This window comes from Bidens hawaiensis, unplaced genomic scaffold (assembly GCF_021521415.1).
Source record: "Bidens hawaiensis isolate Kalapana, Puna unplaced genomic scaffold, B.hawaiensis_p1.1 tig00058335_1, whole genome shotgun sequence".
In the NCBI taxonomy this organism is placed as follows: domain Eukaryota; kingdom Viridiplantae; phylum Streptophyta; class Magnoliopsida; order Asterales; family Asteraceae; genus Bidens; species Bidens hawaiensis.
In genome coordinates this window covers 1-5336 of record NW_027500538.1, presented here as the reverse complement: position 1 = coordinate 5336, position 5336 = coordinate 1, and positions in this window count along the sequence as shown.

The following is a 5336-nucleotide window of genomic DNA, read 5'->3' as shown; positions in this document are numbered from 1 at the left end:
CGCAACCGAGAGGGCTGCCAAGGCTGAAGCCGTTGCTGAGCCTTTGCGTGTGGAGAATGAGGAGCTCAAGGCCAAATTAGAGGCTCTCCAACGCGCTCATGATGCCTTGGCAATGGAAGATGCCAAGAAACTCCAGGAAATCCTGGACCAGAGGGGGGTGCTTGACCACACCGAGCGGAAACTTAAGGGCGTCGAAGAGGCTGCCGCAAAGGAAGTTTTACTTGCCAACCTTAACAAGAGCGAAGCCGAACGCGCCCATAACGAAGCTCAAGCTGCCCTCCAATGGCTTCTTCGAGAAGCGTTGCCTCAGGTATGTTTAGCTTTATCTTCTCGCTTTTCTTTTGTAAGAAAAGGTTCTAATACTTGTATTTTTTCTTTGTAGGTTGTGCGTCGGGTCTTTTCAGAGACCTCTTACGATGATGCTATGACCGCAGCCCTCAACGCTTCTCATGAGGATGGGGAAAAGGCCGGCTTCCTGCTTGGTCTAGGGTTTGTTGAGAAAGGCGTCCCGCCTTCCAACTTCCCTTTGTTCGATGTGGATACCGAAGCCATTTATGACCAAGCATTGAACCAATACGCCGCCTTCCCGCATCCAGTGGTGGAAAAGGTGGACGAAGTAGCTGCTGCTGATGATGGGTTAGCTGTCCTCAAAGCGTTCCTCGGACCACCCCGTTCTTCTGACGGAGCGGGTCCAAGTGGAAGCGGCCCTGAAGCTTGATCCTGAAGATCCCTTCCCATTGCTAAGACTTGTATAGTTTTATTCTTTTAGGCGGGTAGTTACCCGGCCATTCTTGTAATATATTCTTGAAATATTAATCTTTTTGCGTATAAGATTGTTATTTCCTTCTTTGGGTTCCTTGCTTTATAAACTTATGACTTGCATACTTAGTTTAAATTAGCAATTTTCCAAGTGTTTAGAATAAGAACCTTTGAACGTGGTTAATGGGTTAAAGTTTCGCTTCCTCCTTCGTGATTGTGCGGGTAGAACCGTCACTTGCACTTGGTAGGATGGCTAAACTTTAACCTTCATCTGACCTGCGTGTAGGTTTTCCTTTTCGAAATTCCTAAGGCATTAAGATAAGTTAACCTTTGAACGTGGTTGATAATAGGAAGTTTTGCTTCCTCTTTCGTGATTGTGCGGGTAGAACCGTCACTTGCACTTAGTAGGATGGCAAAACTTTACCCTTATCTGACCTGCGTGTAGGTTTCTCACCTTTTGAGGATAAGTTAACCTTTGAACGTGGTTGATAACAGGAAGTCTTGCTTCCTCTTTCGTGATTGTGCGGGTAGAACCGTCACTTGCACTTAGTAGGATGGCAAAACTTTACCCTTATCTGACCTGCGTGTAGGTTTTTCTCTCCTTTTGAGGATAAGTTAACCTTTGAACGTGGTTGATAACAGGAAGTCTTGCTTCCTCTTTCGTGATTGTGCGGGTAGAACCGTCACTTGCACTTAGTAGGATGGCAAAACTTTACCCTTATCTGACCTGCGTGTAGGTTTTTCTCTCCTTTTGAGGATAAGTTAACCTTTGAACGTGGTTGATAATAGGTGTGAAGCTTTGCTTCCTCTTTCGTGATTGTGCGGGTAGAACCGTCACTTGCACTTAGTAGGATGGCAAAACTTTACCCTTATCCTTTTTAAGAATTTTGTTTTTGACCATTCGACGCGCGGTTGTCGATAGGTTAGTGTTCAGTTTCCTTTCATGATTCATGCGGATAGACCGGCACTTTCATTTAATGGGAGAATTGAACTTTTCCTTCAACTGACCTACGTGAAGGTTTGCCACGTTATTGGGTTCGTGCGGGTAGGACCGCCTTCCCACGCAACGACTTCACGTAATGTGAATGCCGTCACTAGTGTTGCATAGTTTAACCGTTCGACGCGCGGTTGCGTGAAGGTTTGTCACGTTTTTTGGGTTCGTGCGGGTAGGACCGCCTTCCCATGCAATGACCTCACGTAATTATGCGGTGAAAACCGGCATATTAGTGTTCAGAAAAGTATAAATGTAAAATCATCAGCTTCGATGTTCTTAAAAGAGAATCATTTCCATTAGAAGTGGCTCTTGGCCTTTTCTTTACAAATTGGAATTGATTTACATGCAAACTGTGTAAATGAGCTCCCTTCCATGTTGGGATGGGAGCGCCATCGAGCCGATACGCACCTGGTTCGGGGTCTCGTTCTTTACGCAGCATGTAGTCTTAATGTTGAAGCTGGAATTTTTATTCGTTTTCCCCAGCTGGGGTTCTACACGCATCCGCCTGCTCAGCCTTTATTGCGCCACGAGGTGCGCGAGCGTCCCATCTCTGACAAATGCTTCGACCATGTCTTTTACATCTATGCATTCTTCAGTGTTGTGGCCCTTTGTCTTGTGAAAGTCACAGTATTTGCTCCGATCAGCATCGTGACGATGTCGGATTATCGGAGGTTTTGGCCACGGGAGCTCTTCAGTGGCGAATATCTCAGTGACGCTTTTGGTGAGTGGCGTCCATCTGGAGTTTCTGTGCGGCTGTACATTATCCCTTCCGCCCAACCGATGTTGCAAGCCGGATGAGGTGTCAAAGTTTACCCTTGACTGCCAAATGCCTAGCTTTCGTTTTTTATTTAGTCGGGCTGTGAGGACGTTGTCCTCTCTCGTCCTCTGGGTGTAGAGGTTTGTGCTCTGTGGGAAATCTTTACCCAGTTGCTTCTCCGTTTTCGCATAGCGTTTTGCTGCTCGTCATGATGCCATCCCATGTGGATGGCATGCCATCTTTACCCGTTAGGGTGCGGATGAGCTCTGGGTCATGTGCGCCCTGGATGAAGGCAGCGCGAACAAGATCTTCGCTGATATTGCCCAAACTTAGCTTCTTTGAGTTGAAGCGAGTGATGAAGTTTGGCAGAGATTCATCTTCCTCTCGTATGCATTTGAGGATTGTCCATTGCTCCTCGGTATACTTCCGTTGCTGGCTGAAGTGTTGGCTAAACTTCTGTTGGAAGTCTGCCCAGTCGTAGATGTGGTTGACCGGTAGACGATCAAACCAAGTTCTAGCTGCCCCGACAAGCGTCATTTGGAACATGTAGCACCACGTGGGTTCCGTCCAATTGCTGACGGTTGCCCCTGCTATGAACCTGTTCAAATGATCGTCTGGATCAGATAAACCGTCATATGTGCCTATGTTAGGCATTTGTTTGGCACTCTTTGGGGCGATTGCTTCCGCAATGTCCCTTGCAAACTTGGACATTCCTGCATTTGCAACGTTTGGTCTGAACGTTTTGGAGAAGTCTCGTGGACTTCCACCTGTGCTTTTTGGTTTGAAGGCTTGTCCAAAATGCCTTTTCGGTTGGGATTCCGTCTCCTTACGCTTCCCTTTTGCCCTATGGCGAGGGTTCGCGTCGGAGTCGGATTCCTCCGAGTCATCCTCCCAGTACTACGAATTCGTCGGCCTGTTGCACGGAACGCAAGCGTTCGTCCAACTCAGCCTGGAATTCCTTTTGTCGTGCCTCCACCCATGCCTTAACTTCATCGAGAGTCTGGCGGGGGAGTCTTCGTTTCTCAAACTGGGTATCGGTGGATCCCAGTAGGCGATCATTTACTGCACTTGCCCCAGCTTTGGTAAGTGGGGTAGTGTTCGTAAAATTTACTTCACTTGCCCCGGCTTCGGTAGCCGGGGTAGTGTTCGTAAAAACTGTGTTGCCGGTATTCCCCCTAGTAGCTGGGGTTGTGGTTACCGGAATTTCTCTAACCATCTTTGTAGAAGTTTGAAAAAACTGGAGAAAAATAAAGTTCTAGCTTTATGCACGGATGGCGCCAATGAAGAAAACACTAACCGGACCCCGGACAGATTACTGGTAACCTGGGGTTGGATAGCTGTTTCCCACGAGGGGTTAGACCCTTGGAAGATGGTTCTTCTGATAACCTGCAAAACAGACACCCGTGAGCTCGTCACTGAGAAGGGGGGGGTTCCTCCTTGTGACCACACCCCTCCGGCGTGAGAATCAGACTAGATTGCTCTTTAAATATAAAAGTATATTAAGAGATTGCTAGAGCAGATATCAGGTATATTATGATGATGTAAGATAATGTAATGTGTTGAGATGATCATACCATTTGGGGTATTTATAGCCGAAGGTAGGTTTCCAAGGAGGTATGGCCGGCTGCTACAGTGTTCCTGTTCATCAACAGTAGCCTACGCACGTGCCCTGCTGGTAGTTGGTGGGTAGGCAGCGGCTGATAGTGACCAGGCCTGCTGTGTACTATTCCCTTTCCACCAACTGCCGGCTATGCACGTGGTATGACAGTAGTTGGTGAGTAGGCAGCGGCTAATAGTGATACAGTACAGGAGCATGCTGCTCGCCATACTGTATCAGTGAGCTGTCGTATCTCTGATCAGATCTTTCGCCCATAACCTCGTCAGGTACAGTAAAAGATCCTTCAGTATACGGACTGGCTTATTTGGGCGGGAGTATTCCCCCTCCCGCCTCTGTGCGGGATTGCTCCCGGCTTGGCTCATTCCTTCAGGTGACACTGAATGATCGAGAGCTAAGTGCCTTGTGCGTGTAGCCATGCTGCGCGGGTGGCCTTCCCTAATGGCTTGTATCCGAGGCTGCGGGGACAGGCGGAGTCCTTCACCATTGGGAGGCATTTCCTGCGGGACCAGCTTGCGTACTGCGCGTAAGGACGTCCACGTCTCTGAGCATGGTTGGTTCTGCGGATCCAGTTGGTCTCTGCGCAGACTTCCCCTGTTTAAGGTTAGTCTTGCGGGTCCAACTGGGCTCTGCTGGGACCTACCTCTTCAGTAACACATTGGACTGATCAGTATGACATAAATTAGATGAAAATTGTAATTTGTTTGTGTGTGCATGTGTTTTTTTAATAGCTAACAACTTAAAATTTCGTTGTACATTGCGAGCATGAATGGATGCCCATATGTTGTATTTACATCACTTAGTTACGCTATCGAATAATTCACAAATCACTTGTGGTAGCAAAGAGACAATGTATCCTCAACGGTCAATCATAGATTAACTATTTTACCATCCCCATAATCTTCCCTATTATATAAAATTTTCTTTGTACATATTTAATTTCAAACTTTTATTTTAATAGGAACGATTTCGTGTCAGGGCGGAGGGGTGGTGTGAATTGGATTGCCCATATGTTGTATTTACATCAGCTAGTTATGCTATCGAATAATTCACAAATCACTTGTGGTAGCACAAGAGACAATATGTCCTCAACGGTAAATCATAGATTAACTATTTTACCATCCTTATAATCTTCCCCATTATCTAAAATTTTCTTTTGTACATATTTTATTTCAAACTTTTATTCTAATTGGAACGATTTCTTGTCAGGG